This window comes from Glycine max, chromosome 17 (assembly GCF_000004515.6).
Source record: "Glycine max cultivar Williams 82 chromosome 17, Glycine_max_v4.0, whole genome shotgun sequence".
NCBI lineage: Eukaryota > Viridiplantae > Streptophyta > Magnoliopsida > Fabales > Fabaceae > Glycine > Glycine max.
Genome location: NC_038253.2, coordinates 19,446,189 through 19,464,493, shown reverse-complemented (window position 1 = coordinate 19,464,493; position 18,305 = coordinate 19,446,189). Strand labels below are relative to the sequence as shown.

Genomic DNA, 18,305 nt, shown 5'->3' with positions numbered 1-18,305 from the left:
GGCAAAAAAATCATTGGTCAACATAAATTGAAAAAACCTGGATGACAACAGCCAAATAAATCCTTGGGCGACGTCAGCAAAAAATTTCCATGATTGACATTAGTGAGAAAATAATCCTAACCAACATCATCTAAAAAAAATCTTAGCCAATATCAACAAAAAATAACTTTGGTTGACATCATACAAAAAAATTTTGACCAAAAAATCTTCGACCAACGTTAGTGAAATATAATTTATGTCGATGTCGGTCGTAAAAACTTTGGTCACCTGTAGTTGGAATTGTTGAGTGAGAAAGAGTCGCAAGCAAGAACGTGAGTTAGAGTGAGCATCTCTGAAAAAAGAATTTCAAATTCCATATGTTTTGAGAGAATTTAAAATCTCACCGTTTTAGTCAATCAAAATGATTTATAAAAATACCAAAAAATATAAATTTCCTTTTAAATATTCTATCCAAACAAACTATTTTATCATGAATTATTTTAAATTCCTTGAAAAAAATGAATTCCCTTACTGAATTGCTCCATCCAAACAAACTTTATGAATTAACTCTTGTCACCAAGTCAACATCATCAAAATTCTTGCACCTCTCCAATTCCCTTTTTAAGCCATCAACCTCAAGTCGAAACTTCTTCCTCCTCTCCTAACCCCATTGTTCCAAATTATTAGCACATTTTTTGAGCTTTGAGAACACCTCCACATTCCACTCTTCATTCACAACATTCTCTAACTTGTCCTCTAAGAGCCAGGCATTTTCGAATCGAAATGACTTCTTGAAAGTCATTCTTTTCTGATGAAAAAGCTTCAACAAGAATTGGATTATGATCCGAGATTGGTGCCACGAGTTATATATTTATCTTAATTTTTCACACTAACTTATATAATATATAAAATTATGAAGTATGTACTTATTTACTATCATAATCACTAATTTAATTCTGTAAAAACAATCACTAATATAAATTATCGGTTTAATTTTAGTAATATTAGTATTACATTTTATAAAGGTTTATTTGATTTAGTTATTAAATTTAAATTTTAAAATTTATAAAAGCAAAAATCAGATTTTAATTTTTTTTCAACTTTTAAAATCTTAATACTACTAAAATTTAAATTTCTCACTAAATTCATTCACTTAATCTAAAATTCTACGTCATAGGTGGTAGCTAGTAACAATAGTAATATATGAGAGGTGAATTAAGGCAAAAAGTTTGGACTGATGCTTTGGAGAATTAGTTTGAGCCATGCAGTAAATATTTATACTTAAATAAAAGATACTTCTAATTCAGATTAAATAAAATGAATATCATTTATAAGAGTTCCTGGTACGATCCGAGAAGAGTTCAATTAAATTAAGTGAAAATAGAAAATGGTGATGAAATTAATGCATCCAAAGTTTTCATATTTGTATCAAGCTGTGTCACATATTTAGACACACATAAAAACCGAGTCAGAACAAAGATGTTGTACTGTCTTATAAACCGATCAGAACAAAGATGTTGCACTGTCCTAGAGCGAATGCTTGAAATTTTATCGCTGAAAACTTCATCATTCCAAAATTTCAAGGCACTTTATTTTTACTTAATTTGTTGCATTCTTAGAAATTATGAGTACATGAAATTTTATTTATGAATAAATTTAAAATTTTTTTTGATTTTAAATTTTTTAAAATTTATATAATTTGAAAAAATGATGGTGTAAAAAAATGATAATAGGAAATTGGAGTATTGATTAAATATTAAATTACCTTGAAATTAGAAAATCTCTCTTCTCCTGATTTATTTCTTCTTCAAAAAATGATACCTGTGAGAGAAATTCAAGAGAATTCAGTAACCCAAAGAATATAGCTTTTGCTATTTATTGAATTCCTTGTTAGAATGCATACAAAGTTTACAAGGAATTCTACACAGTCTAGTATAACTTCATATTTGTCATCAAGCTGTGTCATATTTGTATAGGTTATGATAGAGACGAACCGAACACATTCAAATATACGAATAAATTTAGGTCATATATTCAAAGTATAATGAACATGATTCATTTGCTGTTTAATGTGGTAGACGGTGTAAAATGTTCATACATCACGACTTCATTCACCAGATACAACCCATATTCTCCACGACACAGTCAACCCCAAAGATGGACCGGAAAAGAAAAAGGCCCATACTACCAGCACTCACAAGGCTACTGCTATTCGTACTATCTAATTTGTTATTGGCATTACCCACATGGTGCCTTTTCATGGTATTCCCAAATTGCCCACTGACATGAAACAAAATGGAAATGTGTTTATGTTGTACATTGCTAGTTGCACAACAGAAGTTTGTTTTCATTGTGCTATTTTTTTTGTCACTCCCATTCACGCAATGGAAAAACATTTCCAATGTGTAACTAGCAATGTACAATATAAACATGCTTCCGTTGTTATATTTTTTTTAATAGCTATGTGAAATGGAAACACATTTCTATTGTATATTTGGTTTAGTTTTTTCTATTTTTCAAACGTGGTTCAATTTGATTCGTAGTTTGACACACGGAAATCAATCTAAACCATACCACACCACGAACATCCTTAAAAATATTATTGCAATTAGTGTTTTATTGTTAAATATTTGCTTTCTAAGTTTTCATAATCGAAAGCAACTATTATGAATGCGCTTTTACTGTTTTTTTTTTTAAGTTTAATCATTACAATAGTTGAACTTGAAAGTAAGTATTATGTACTAATTTTTACTTTTAATTTTAAGATAAAATTCCATCAAATCACCATAAACACCCGTAATCAAAAGGGAACACGGAAAATATTATTAAAGTGAAAAAAATCCAACCTAAAATAACAACCTCAATAATCATAATTTTATAGAACATGTGAGCATAGAAAAATATATTAACATATTTATTAACAACCCGAATAAAATTTAAATTAAATAATTAAAAAACATATTAAAAACTCAAAATAACATTAAAAAATACTCTTATAAATTTAAAAATGATTTTAATATCCGCACAACACACGCATATCAGTAAGTTAATATAAATATAATATATAGTAGTATTATATGCAACCAAAAGTAAAGGCCGAACCAATGGCTCCTAATAGTTGTCCTTTTTCTTCTTTTCAAATGAACGTACAGGAAATGTATTAAAAGAAGAGGCATCTTCATATATTCATCGCGATTTGTCATTGTACAAAAATAAACAAAACCTGCCAAAAGTCTTATCCCTCTCGAATCCTTATCTCTTGCAGAAACAAGATGGAATAGAGTAGAGGGGCCCAGATTATTATATAATATCCCAAGTTAGGATATGATGGATACTAAGTTACAAACACGGGTCGGTATTTAAATAACCAAATCCAAAACGCTAAATTAAAAGAATGATATCTTAGGCAAATCGTAGGGTTACATTTATGCTGATAAGTCATCAGTTGTAATTACCAGAACCATCGAACTGCGCTTTGAACACACAATCACAGAAAAAGTAAGAAAAAGAGAGCAGGTGATAGAGAGACAGCAAGTGAAGTAAAAATACATAAAAAATAACTTACATTGCATGAGAAAGCAACAACAGCAAACAAAGTGGAGAATGGACATATTATTTTTGACAAACAGAAAACTATGATTTCTCATTCATAAGAAAATCGTAAATATAATTTGGGAACATAATTAAAGAACTGACTGCGAGCATAAAATCTTAAAGCTTTTGTAAGGGTGTGAGTTATGAGATTCGCTTGTCGTCTTACAAAATTCATTCCAAAATTGGAAAGTTGATTAAAAGATAAACGACACCTGTTAATAATATTTGGTATTGCTGTTTGAGAAGCAAATCTTCTGATTAAATTTTCTTCTAAAATCTGAGTTCACTTCAAAATAGACGTTGTTGAGATGGAATTACCTAGCTGAATGGCCTGATATAAGGCCCATGGTATTGCTGGACAGATTTTATATTTATAGAGACTAGTTTCCTTCTAATTAAACAGTATATACTATGTGATCATAAACTTTCATTGATAATAAATTTATTGAATTTTATAATAATTATGTTAAAAATCATTTAATCATTTATGATTAGTTTAAAATATATATTAGTTACGTTATTTTATAAATAGAATTTAAACTCATTTTTTATTCCCCAAAATATCTTTTTAATTGCTAAATTGCACTCCTCCAATTTCAGAGTAGGACGATGTATCCTGGCAATAGATTATTCAGATGACTCTCGCCAATATATGAAATCTTTCTCACCACATTGATTACACACGTCTCCACTAGTTGTAATTTTTTTCATCAATAAATATCAATGATTAGTTTATTAGCGAGAGGGATCGACAAATATTCTAATATTAATTTGAGATTAAAGAACATGTGATAAAATATACTCATATGACTCGTGTTAGACTTTGAACATTTACAATGCACATAATAGTGCATCATCATCCATCAAGATCAATAGGCCAAGTTACTTTGAAAGCATTTCAATTTGAGTTCCCTTTGTAAGCCCTGCTCTCGGAAAGTTCCCTGCCGAGCAGTCCTCTCTTGAATCATAAATGACAAAACAACTTAGAGAAAATTTTCAGCAGGACCAAACACTATAATGTTGGGTTAAAAAAAATGAGGTAGAAAAAAGTCGTGTATGGAAGTTATATTGATTGATTAAAAGTAATACAAATTATTTTCATGGAGGAAGAGTACTATTGGGGAAAGAAAAGTCAAATGATTAACACCTTGTTCGATTGACATGAAAGTGGAGAAGTGAGATTGAAATTGTGTAGAAAGAAGATGAATGAGAATTTTACCTATTGTTTGGTTCAGATGAAAGTGACTAAATTTGTTTGGAACTAAGCAATTCACTTTTTCCTTAAAAATGAGATGAAAAGCGTTGAAAGAACATAATGATTTGCTTATAATTTTAACCTTTCGAAACAACCGTTTTTGTAGCCCGTAACTTGTAAATCTGACCTTTTAAATAACGTGATACCTACTTGTTTCGCATTCCCTTTGTTTGCACCGTATTAACAATCCGTGATTAATCACTACCATCACGAATCACCCTCGATTTTGTTACTTATCCCAACAAGCGCACCAATAGTCATTCCTTCAAACTTCCTTTTTATGGATTTTATAAGGCATATTATGCCTTCAAATATATGCCTCTTCATTTTAAAAAATGTTTTTAGAGTAAAAAAAAAGAATAAATTCTTTTAAATTGGGATAAAATGAGAACTGCATAGTATTTTCTTTTTATCTTTTGAACAATTTTAATTTAAATATTTCATCTTTTTTATACTTTCTTTCATCTAAACCAAACAATTTAACTTTTTACTCTCTTTCATCCTTTTTCATAATTTTTTTTCCACTTCACTCAACTTAACAGGACGTAGAGGAATAGGGAAGAGAAACAAAGAACGTTGTTGGAGAATAGGAAAGCAAATAATAAGTAACGGTGGGAGAAGTAAAAGAAAGAATGAGAAGTGAGAGGGATATTTGAACTAGTGAAAAGATGGAAGGAAATTGAAAAAAAAAAAGTAAAATTATTAATAAAATAGCAAAAAAGGGTACATTTATTATTTATCAATAAAGAGGGTATCGGGTATCTTTTAACATCGATTATTAAGGACTTAATCGATGTTAAAAGTGCCGATGATGAAAGTAATACCATTAACATCGATTTTTCAAAACCAATGTTAACATAAAAATGACAACATCGATTTTTAAAAAAATCGATGTTATATAATAAGAATTATAAAAAAAAGTCATATATCTTCACATTAACATTGATTTTTACCAAAATCAATGTTAATTTATACATACAAAATAAGTTTTTAGAAAAACCGATGTTAATATATATATATACAATATCGATTTTTAGTAAAAACCACGGTTTTTTACTAAAAATCGATGTTGTTGTCTGATAACCGCGTCGGTTTTTGGTAATAACCAATGTTGTATGTTCGACAACAACAACAACAACATCGATTTTATAACAACTGATGTTGTGAATGAAACTTCACATTGATTTTTGAAAAAATCGATGTTAATATATACATACAACATTGGTTTTTACTAAAAACCAATGTTTTTGGATTTTTTTTTAATGTGTTGTCTGTTTTTTTAATAACTCCAAATTAACCTACAAATTAAAAGTAGAACCACAAAAAATAATTTTCATTCCGTTTTCAAACAGTTTTTAGTAGAAATTCCATAAAAATTGAATATTTACTATGAATTAAAAGAATATTTAATGTGCATATAACACGAATTATAAAAAATGTAAATTAACTAAACTACAATTCCAAAATTACTTAAACACTAATTGTTTCATTCTTAACTTTCAAATAATAGCTTGTCCACTAGATGCGAAGAGTCTTCAATCTCTCTAGTTCCAATGGTCTAGCATCATTGAAATAATACATGATATAATAAAACATAAGTTAATAATATATAATACCAATTATAACAAAATGAAATATGTTTGAATTAAACAATTACCGTTTCCCAATTATTCTTGAAATTCCTAAGATTATAGTTGACATCCAATGCATGATGTAATACCCACACTTAGTGCTTCCTTTTTTGTCTATTACACTAAATACATTATGAAATTTAGATATTCAATATTGAGTACAAATTAGTCTACACAGTATTAAAATATAACTACAAACATTGTTTAAATGGTTTACTTTAATAACAATCCACCTAGCAGCAGCCTTAGATTTACTTTGTAGAGTATCGTCAAATACTTTCAAAGCACTGTTCAATACAAACATGGATGTGTATTGTACAATTAAAATATTGATGTTCCCAAGTCCCAACTAATGCTAATGTAAATGTATTGAAAAATATAACTGACCTGTTAATAATTCCTTTCAGGTAGTTGTTTGGCCTGTTATGCAACGAACAAAACCAGATGACAACATTTTTCTTAGGCAAAATGACGACCATTTGTCAATGTGCATTGCACTGGAGAACAATATAAGTTATTATACTATTATACATTATTTAAATTCATTTGTTTAGTTTAACTTACACATTCAAGTAGGCTCCTTGGTACACATCCTTCTTTGAATTCTGCATCCAGTTCTTAATATAACTTTCTGATTCAAAATGTGATTGCCCAGATCTCTGTATGGACTGTGGCTCGAGGAATCCATACACATCGGCATTCCCCATTTGCATAATTGTCTCAGTCATATGCCCATTGTTGTTAAAATAAAGTAAATTATGTATGAATTTAAAATAATAAGTTAGGTAATAAACAATAATGCAAAGTGACTTACATAATCCATAATTTTATAACAGAGATGCTGAGATATTGACCACTGTGTGCTATTTCAAACAAATCTTCAAGCTTTATGTACAAGGGGAAGTTGTCATTAAACACCTCAAACATGGTAGTATCCCACATAACCTGCAACGACTTTAGAAAAAGCTATGAGATGGTCAATGTCATCAGATATAGGGGATCATCGACATCATGATCCGACCTATCAACATGTTTCGCCAATCCCACAGCTCTCTGTTTATCCAACACAGTTAATTAAGATAATTTAATGACAGTGAACACTTTAATTGAAAAAAAAACATTTAATGACTGTGAAATACCTGTTCTAATAAACCCTTGACAAGATGTGTCAGCCAACCAACAAAAGTGTTAAGTGTCTGCCCCACTAATTGAACCTTTTGAGTGGGTACAGGAATGGGAACATCTGCATCTCTAACTTCCTCAACACCAACCTTGACTTGATCATTGCGTAAAGGGATGTTGTGAACGGTTGTCGACCTCTCATAAAGTCTTCTTAGGGCAACCAGGCGGGAAGGATTTTCTTCGATGTACAACCCACATTTCTCAAAGTCAACCCTGTCTAGGTCGTTCCCTGAGAGATCAACACAACTCTCCTTTGTGCTAACACGAGCACTTGAAGGACCAACCTCAGGCTTAGGAGATAGTGTGAGCCCCTGTGATTGCAACTGTGATTGAAACTAGGATTGCATCTGGCTAAAGGACAACATTAGTTGTCGAATCACTTTTTCTGTGATCAACTCCTCTAGTTGGTCCTTGATTTTTTACGTCAGCTACTCTAGGTCTTTGGGAGTCATGGATGAAGACGAGCGGGAGGTCCTTGGAGTCGGTCCAAAGTATTGTTTGATTGTGACACCAGCTCCAGCAGCACGCACACGACAAAGGAACCCTGTGAGGCATGCTCCTCCAAGGAATTTTGTAATGAACACATCTATTGGTTTACTCAATCACACAATAAACATAGATAACTACAATTGACAATTGAAAGTGACTTACAATCTTGTCAGCAATTTTCTTTGCTTCCTCAGACGTCATTTGACCAGTTTTCTTGGTGCGGGCCATCTTCTTCTTCACGTGTCGTCTGATGGGAGATGGAGGATCAATGACGGTGTCAGTGCTTCCGAATTTAGCAGCTTCCTCCAGTTGTTTCTTTTTCTTCTCATCCATCAACTTATTTTCTAGAAATTCATAACCTCCACGAGACAACACATGAGGGGCACTATTTTGTTTCTGAATGGCCCGTGCTTTCTTTCGCACATCCTTTAAAAATTAAACATTATCCAAAGTTATTATTACTGACAATAATAAGTAAATTTAATTTTTAAAACAATGAAAATCACAAAGTTACCTTCCACGAAGGGTCTTTGTGGCTCTGACAAAATTGGGTCTACTTTTCCTTCTAATGTCGTACTTTTCACAAACAGTGTCATCGACACCATCCTTGTCGGTTGCAAGTGTCCATTTCGACATCAAATCAGACTTGAACTGTCTCTACCGCTCCCCCATGGTCTAAAGTATTTTCTTTTTCGTCCTCAAATAAGATGCTTTAGGGATATCAAATTCAACCTAACAAACAAAAATTACATTTTATTGTTAATAAATAACAATTTTATTATTAATCAACAACATGCAACATTTACGTCAAATAGCTGAATATCCTTCCATATCAAATCCTTCTAGGCAACAGGGACTTGTTTCCAATTCTCGTACGTCACATCCACTTTATTGCAAGCGACGATCCCCAAATATGTTCTTAACTTTTATCTGTGGGGACCGTTGGCTTTCCCAGTTGCAGGATCCACATGGACCAGGGGTCTCTCTGCCCCAACTGGTCTAGTAGCCAATGATCTCAGCCGGGTCGCTTTTCTTGTCCTCTTCATGGTAGAAGGTGAATGTGATGTTGAATTAGTAGGAGGAGGAGGAGGAGGGGAGCTAGGTGGTGTAGCCATTTGTCTATTAAGAAAAAAACATTAATTTGAAAAATGATAATAAAACTATTTTATGTTATGTAACTGAATAAACTGAAATGAAGTACATCTAAAAAAAATTACATTAGATGATGTTAATTAATTCTCCTTCATCATGATCATTATGATTTGCATGAACTTAGTCAACTTCTTCTTCTCCGATGATGTTAGGCGAGATTTGTGTGAACAAAGGACTAACATAAGTATCAATGAGTGAATCATCATCTTCAACATTAACTGAAATGAAGTACCAAATGTTTTCTTGTGTAGAACCATTGACCACATTTCATCACAAGGGTCTTGAACATAAAATACCTGTTTAGCTTGTTCTGCCATGATGAATGGGTCATTCTGGTAAGCGAGTTTCTTAAGATCTACCAATGTAAATCCTACATCATCAGTCCGCACATCGATATTGTTGTCAACCCACTTACATTTGAAAACACGGACAGTGAATTTGACATAGTTAAGCTCCTATATTTCTTCAATGAAATCAAAGTAAGGGATGGAAGCTACACGGGGATTGTCATTATGTACACTATCGAAGTGTTGAGATTCAACCCTTAGGGTAACCCCACTATTTTGCATTGTACTTTTTTCATCTTGTGCTTTTGTATAGAAAGAATACTTGTTTATATCATATCCTTGCCCAATTATAACATTTCTTTTAGGCTCATCTGCTAGCTTTCTTAATGTTTCAAAAGCATTATCGTCACCAAAGATTGTATCTTTAAACCAATTTAGGAAAGTCTTGTTATGCTCTTTCAACACTCTGTTCTTCGACATTTTTGGATTATTTTCCTTCACCAAACCTTCATGGCAAAGTATGTATGGAAAAACTTCATTACAGTTATTCAATGCATACAAATGAGCTTGTTGCAAATCTTCTACACTTGGAGTGATAACATGTAGTCCTCTTGAACCCTTACCTCCCACTTTTACGTCATGCCGAGACTCGGGAAGCCCAACAAGTTTTTCTTTTTCAATGTACTTTGAACAAAATTCAATAGCTTCTTCTGCAATGTACCTTTCCACCAGAGATGTTTTCGGATGGTGTAGATTCTTTGTATACCCTTTTAAGATCTTCATGTATCGCTCAACCAGGTACATCCACCGCAAATAAACAGGACCACAACATTTGATTTCTCTGACCAGATGAACAATTAAGTGAACCATGATGTCGAAGAAAGCAGGAGGAAAATACATCTTTAACTGACACAATATAATGGCAACCTCATTTTCCAGCTAATCTAACTTCACAGGATCAAGAACTTGGCTATATATGGCATTGAAGAATAAGCACAACCGAGTTATGGCAAGCCTGACTTTGTTAGGCAAAATGTCTCGCATGGCCACGACTAACAATTGTTGCATCTAAGATGTGGCAATCGTGAGACTTTAAGCCTACCAACTTAAGATATTTCAACTGCACAAGGCTCTTAATATTTGAAGAGTATCCTTGTGGGACTTTGACACAGCGCAAACACTGACAAAAACTCATCTTCTCCTTTCTGGACAAAGTATGACAAGCTAGAGGCAAGTATATTTTTTTACCACCAGACCTTGGATGTAACTGGGCTCGTATAGCCATCTCAGCTAGATCTTGACGAGTATTCAAACCATCTTTCGTCTTGCCTTGAATGTTAAGGAGCGTCCCAATGACACTATCACATATATTTTTCTCTACATGCATAACATCAATACAATGTCTAACATCTAGATCAGACCAGTACGGAGGATCAAACAAAATCAACCTTTTCTTCCATATTCAAGTCTTACTTTTTTCCTTCTTTTGGTTCTTTCCAAATATAGTATTCAAGTGTTGAACCTGCTAAAAGACCTGGTGACTAGTTAACAGTATCGACACACTTTCATGCTCTTGACTTCCATTAAATGCTTTTTTCAATCGCTGGTAAGGGTGATAAGGTTTCAGAAAATGTCGATGCCTAGTGTATACTGTTTTTCTACCATGTTTTAGTTGTATGTAACTTGTGTCTTCTTCACAGGTGGGGCATGCACGATGGCCCTTAACATTGTACCCGCTCAAATTCCCATATGCTGGAAAGTCATTAATGGTACAAAAAAGCATTGCACGCAAATGAAAAGTGTCATTTTGAAACCCATTAAACACTAAAACCCCCTCGTCCTATAACTTTGTCAAGTCTTCAATCAAGGGATTGAGATAAACATCGATGTCATTTCTTGGTTGTCATGGGCTCGATATCATCATAGACAACATCATGTATTTTTGTTTCATGCACAACCAAGGAGACAAGTTGTAAATTACTAGCAAAACTGGCCACGAACTATGTTGAGTTCTTAAACTGCCATATGGATTCATTCCATCAATGGCAAGTCCAAGCCTAAGATTTCTTGCCTCTTTGCCAAAATCTGGATACAAACTATCAATCTTCTTCCACTAGGAGGAATGAACCGGATGACGGAGCATTCCATCGCAGTTTCTCCCATTTGCATGCCATGTAAGGTCTTTTGCGTCGTCTCCATTAGCAAACAAATGCTTAAACCTTGGAATGGATGGAAGATTGATGTGCCATTATTTTCTCCTATTTCTTAACCCTTTTTGCACCATTTTAAGTACTGATTAATTTTAATTGTCAAAATTAATTAGGAAGTTTTATTATTTGGGCCCATTCAGCTAATTTAATGTTTTTAATCTAATTTTAGGAATTAATGAAACATTGGGCTTGAATCCAGAATTGGGCTTGGATTTGAAGAGGACAAACTATTTTATTCTACAAAATTAGATCTTATCTTATCTAGATATTATTTAGATTTGATCTCATCTGGATATTATTTCATCTAGATCTTATCTTATCTAGATTTGATTTGATTTTATTTATGGGCTTGGATTTAAAACAGATTTGTAAGCTTTGGGGTTGGAAAACTATATAACAGCACCAAGGTTCTAATTTAGTCCTCTCTTCTCTCTCTCCTATTTTCGTTTTTTTAGTTTTAGGCTTTTCTTTGAGACATCTTTTCGTTTTGCAATTCCAGTAGCAATAAAATTTGTTCTTCAATTTATAAGTTCGTTCTTATTGATTAATGGAAGGCTAAGTCCCCAACGTTGCTTTCTCTTGAGATCAAGCACAGTTCTCTTTGAGGTTCTATTATTACTGTTAAATTTTGTTCAGTTTTTCCTCTTCACTAATTACTCTGAATTTGTTGCTATTAATTCATGCATGCTTAGTGCTTGATTAATTGTCTCTGCGCTTAATTTACGTTCATGCTTAATGATCGTTTATGAGTAATTGGTGTATGTGATGCTTAATCACATAATGAATGCCTTATGTTGAATTTCGCTTAGTAATTTAATTTAGGGTTGGATTAAGTGGTTAAACTGATAAAGGATAAATTCTCGCAACCTAGGATAAGAGACTTGCTTGTGAATCAAGGGAAACAACGTATTTTAATTTTGATATTTTCTAATTCAATTTTACTCGCTATTTAATTTACAAAAGCAAACAACCCCCCCCCCCCCCCAATTTGTTACTATTTCCTACTATCTGTTATGAACATTTGGTTTATCATTGCTCGTTGGGAAACGACCTAGGATCACTTCCTAGTTACTACATTTTAATGTTTATTTGATTCGGGTACGGCCTCGATCAAATTTGGCGCCGTTGCCGGGGAGCAGTGTCCAAAGGTTCATAATAGCTAGTGTCGTGTTAGTGTTTAATTCTTGTGTTAGTGTTGTGTTAGTGTGTGTGTTAGTTAGTGTTGTTTAGTGTCTTGGTATTTTGTTTAGTGTGTGTTCTGTTTTAGTTTTTCTGTTAAGCGCTTCCCCTGTTTCAGTTTTGGTGTTTTGCTGTGAATAGTGTTTTGCGACGGATTTAGCGACCACTTTTGCTTGCGGCAAAACAGAGTAGTAGTGGAAATCAGGTAGCCAGGATTTTAGCGACCACCCTTGCTGAATTAATTAGATTTTTTGTTTTGGTAGCTAGAGTTGTTATTTTTGGCTGAATTTTTTTTGTGGTCACATCTTTTGATCCATATTTTGTGGGAAAAATAGCTAGAGCCCTTAGTTTGGTCAGATTTGAAAGTTCCAAAAAAGTAGCAAATTTGATTTTTGTCAAAACTTCATATGACCATAACTTTTGCTCCGGGTATCAGAATGACAATTATTATATATGTATTTGGGGTAGAAAAAAATTTCCCATGCCATGGAAACCGGCCATAGGCCAGCTGAGGTCTCCTTCTTCCAAAAATTGAAATTCTGTCAAAAGTTTTTTATTTTCCAAGTATTATTCTCTTATTTTTCTTAACTTATCATTTTTAGCTTATATAGTTAGACTTTGAATTTTCGTTTCAAATTTTTTGTGCTATCTTCTCATCATTTTATAAGGTTTCTCACAAAATTTCAAGTCATTTGGATATCATTTAATGGTAACTGTAGTTCAAACCTACACTGTTACTTGCATAAGAAGGCAACTAATTGTGCATGCTGAATTTAGTGTATGACTAGAGGAATTCATCTGACTTACAACCCTTTGATCCTGATATAGATAGGACATTTCATAGATTAGTTAGACATCATTTAGTACCTTTTGAGCATCCTGAGCATTCTGTTATTGGTGATTTTGAGCATTATAATTTTGAACATTATGATTTTGAACATTATGAGAACATGGCACAACCTCCACCCTGTGAGAGGACTCTAAGGGAAATGGCTACACCTGATTTCACCTACGAAAGCTTGTGCATCCAATACCCTGATGAAGATGTACCATATGTTCTTAAAACTGGACTGATCCATTTGCTTCCAAAGTTTCATGGCCTTGTAGGTGAAGACCCACACAAGCATATGAAAGAATTCCATATTGTATGCTCCACCTTGAAACCACCAAATGTCCAGGAGGATCACATATTTCTGAAGGCCTTCCACATTCTTTAGAGGGAGTGGCAAAGGACTGGCTATATTACCTTGCTCCAAGGTCCATCACGAGCTGGGATGACCTCAAGAGAGTATTCTTAGAAATTTTTTCCCTGCTTCCAAGACCACGACCATCAGAAAGGATATTTCAGGCATTAGGCAGCTCAGTGGAGAGAGCCTATATGAATACTGGGAGAGATTTAAAAAATTATGTGCTAGTTGCCCTCACCACCAGATTTCTGAGCAGCTTCTCCTTCAATATTTTTATGAAGGACTCAACAACATAGAGAAGTATGATAGATGCTGCCAGTGGTAGAGCCCTTGGAGACATGACCCCTGTTGAAGCCAAAAATTTAATTGAGAAGATGGCTTCCAACTCCCAACAATTTAGTGCCAGAAGTGATGCTATTGTCATTAGAGGAGTGCATGAAGTAGCCACAAATTCATCCTCATCAGGAGAGACTAAGAAGCTTGAAGGTAAACTAGATGCCTTGGTTAACCTGGTAACCCAACTGGCCATGAATGAAAAATCTGCACCTGTTGCCAGACTCTGTGGTTTATGCTTCTCTGCCAACCACCACACAGACCTTTGCCCTTCTGTGCAACAATCTGAAGCAATTGAACAGCTTGAAGCTTATGCTGCAAACATCTACAACAGACCTCCTTAACCTCAGCAGCAAAATCAGCCACAACAAAACAATTATGACCTCTCCAGCAACAGGTACAAGCCCGGATGGAGGAATCATCCCAACCTTAGATGGTCGAATCCTTCACAACAACAGCAGCAACAACAACAACAACAGCAAGTAGACCATACATTCCTCCACCAATCCAGCAGCAACAACAGCAACAGCCCTAGAAACAACAAATAGTTTAGGCCCCTCCGCAACCTTCCCTTGAAGAACTTGTGAGGCAAATGACTATGCAAAACATGCAATTTCAACAAGAGACCAGAGCCTCCATTCAGAGCTTAACTAATCAGATGGGACAATTGGCTACACAGTTAAATCAACAACAGTCCCAAAATTCTGATAGATTACCTTCTCAATCTGTCCAGAATCCCAAAAATGTGAGTGCCATTACATTGAGGTCAGGAAAACAGTGTCAAGGACCTCAACCAGTAGCATCTTCCTCATCCGCCAATGAACCTGCCCAACCTCACTCTACTCCAGAAAAAGATGATGACAAAAATTTAAAGAGTAAGTTACCTAACAATTTCAATGCAGGTGAATCTAAAGAGAAGCAGCATATCCCTCTTCCATTCCCTCCAAGAGCAATTTCCAACAAAAAAATGGAAGACACAGAGAAGGAGATCTTGGAAACATTTAGAAAAGTAGAGGTAAACATACCTCTACTGGATGCAATAAAGCAAATAGAAGTGTTGCCTATCCTACTGGTTTCATAGAGGATGTCTTAGTTAAAGTTGGTGAACTGATTTTCCCTATTGATTTTTATATTTTGAATATGGAGGAAGGATTTTCTAAAGGATCAGTTCCCATCATTCTAGGCAGACCTTTTATGAAAACTGTTAGAACTAAGATAGATGTATATGCAAGCACACTACTATGGAGTTTGGTGATATAACTGTTCATTTTAATATTCTTGATGCTATGAAACACCCATCTGAAGATCTCTCTGTATTTCGTGTTGAAATAATTGACCATATTGTTGATGAATACATGACGGATCTTCATTCTAATCTGCATGCCTGTCACTCTTCATGCATTGAATCTGAATTTGCACTTGATCATATGTCTGAATTTGATGCTGAGAGTGAATCTGAATTAGATATTGATTACATGTCTGGTGATGTTTTACCTCTTGAGATTGATTTTATAGAGTCAGATCGAACTAACCATGTTTCAGGAAGTACACATACCTTTGACTTTCTTTATGAGGTACAGGCTGAGAAACCATCCCTTTCTACCACTATCCAGCTGCCCACACCAGAATTGAAGCCTCTGCCATCAAATTTAAAATATGCTTACTTGGATGATAGCAAAAGTTTTCTAGTAATTATATCTGCCTCCCTTGCTGATGGGCAAGAGGAGAAGCTGTTATCTGTTCTCAAGAAGCATAAGAAGGCTATAGGTTGGACCCTGGCAGACATTCCTGGTATTAGCCCATCCACATGTATGCATCAAATAAATTTAGAAGATGGGGCTAAACCAGTAAGACAGCCACAGAGAAGACTCAACCCGGTGATTCTTGATGTAGTGAAGAAGGAGATAACCAAGCTTTTGCAAGCTGGAATCATTTATCCTATCTCCGACAGCCAATGGGTGAGTCCCGTCCAGGTAGTTCCGAAGAAAACCGGCCTCACCGTGATAAAAAAATGAGAAGGATGAGCTGATTCCTACTCGGGTGCAGAACAGTTGGAGAGTATGCATTGACTATAAGAGGCTGAACCAGGTTACCAAAAAGGACCATTTTTCCACTGCCATTCATTGATCAGATGCTTGAACGCCTGGCAGGTAAATCTCACTACTGTCTCCTTGATGGTTTTTCTGGTCATATGCAAATCACTATTGCTCCTGAGGATTAGGAAAAAACCATATTCACCTGCCCCTTCGGCACTTTTGCCTATAGGAGGATGCCTTTCGGCCTGTGCAATGCCCTTAGTACCTTCCAGCGGTGCATGATTAGTATTTTTAGTGATTTTTTAGAAAATTGCATAGAGGTGTTTATGGATGATTTCACTGTATATGGATCCTCTTTTGATGATTGTTTGGATAGTCTCGAAAAAGTTTTGAATAGATGCACTGAAACTAACCTTGTTCTAAATTTTGAAAAATGTCATTTTATGGTTGAGCAAGGTATAGTTTTAGGCCACATTATTTCCAATAAGGGCATTGAAGTAGATCTTGCAAAAATTTGTTATTTCACAATTGCCTTACCCCTCTTGCGTGCGAGAGGTGCGATCTTTTCTTGGTCATGCAGGATTCTACAGGCGCTTTATAAGAGATTTTAGCAAGGTAGCCCTTCCACTATCCAACTTGTTGCAAAAGGAGGTGGAGTTTGACTTTGATGATAAATGCAAAGAGGCTTTTGATTACCTCAAAAGAGCACTGACTACCACCCCCATCATCCAGACACCCGACTGGACAGTCCCTTTTGAGCTTATGTGTGATGCATCCAATTATGCATTGGGGACTGTCCTTGCTTAGAAAATTGATAAATTGCCTAGGGTGATATATTATGCTTCTAGGACTTTAGATGCTGCCCAAGCGAATTATACTACTACTGAGAAAGAGCTACTAGCCATAGTTTTTTCTCTTGAAAAATTCCGTTCTTATTTGCTTGGTACTCGCATTATTGTTTATACTGACCATGCAACTTTAAAGTACTTGTTGCAGAAGGCTGATTTAAAGCCTAGGTTGATCCGATGGATGCTCTGGCTCCAAGAGTTTGACTTGGAGATCCGTGATAGGAGCGGAGCACAAAATTTAGTTGTTGATCATTTGAGTCGGATCGAACATGTGTCTGATGAGGACTCACCCATTCGGGATGATTTCCTGGATGATCATTTATATATATTGTATAGTATTTCTGATTCTCTTTCTACTCCCTGGTTTGCTAACATTGTTAATTATTTAGTTGCTTCTGTTTTTCCTCCCTTAGCATCTAAGGCTCAAAAAGATAAAATTAAAAGTGATGCTAAGCATTTTATTTGGGATGACCCCTACTTGTGGAAATTGTGCAGTGATCAGGTCATTAGACGATACATTCCAGATCATGAGACTGACTTAGTCCTGCAGTTTTGTCATTCTTCCGCATCGGGAGGTCATCTGGGTGTTCAAAGGACAACTCGCAAAGTGCTTGACTGTGGCTTCTATTGGCCCACCATCTTTAAAGATGCGTGGAAGATTTGTAGCACTTGTGAACAGTGTCAGAGAGCAGGAAGTGCACTTACATGGCAACAACAAATGCCTCAACAACCTATGCTATTTTGTGAGGTGTTTGATGTCTGGGGCATAGATTTCATGGGCCCTTTTCCTGTATCTTTTGGTCATGTTTACATTCTCCTTGCAGTTGATTATGTTTCAAAATGGGTGGAAGCCAAGCCCACTAGAACTAATGATGCTAAGGTTGTTGTAGATTTTATCATATCTAATTTGTTTTGCAGGTTTGGAGTACCTAATGCAATCGTT

At 34.7% G+C, this 18,305-nt stretch overlaps 1 non-coding gene across 1 annotated transcript; it reads right to left on the bottom strand.

Annotated features, from left to right (window-relative positions):
* Positions 1–14,284: 14,284 nt before the first annotated feature.
* On the bottom strand, positions 14,285–14,391 carry LOC113000053 (small nucleolar RNA R71). The gene has a single exon (XR_003265324.1). It is a non-coding gene; the product is annotated as a small nucleolar RNA R71 (small nucleolar RNA).
* Between the last annotated feature and the right edge of the window lie 3,914 nt (positions 14,392–18,305).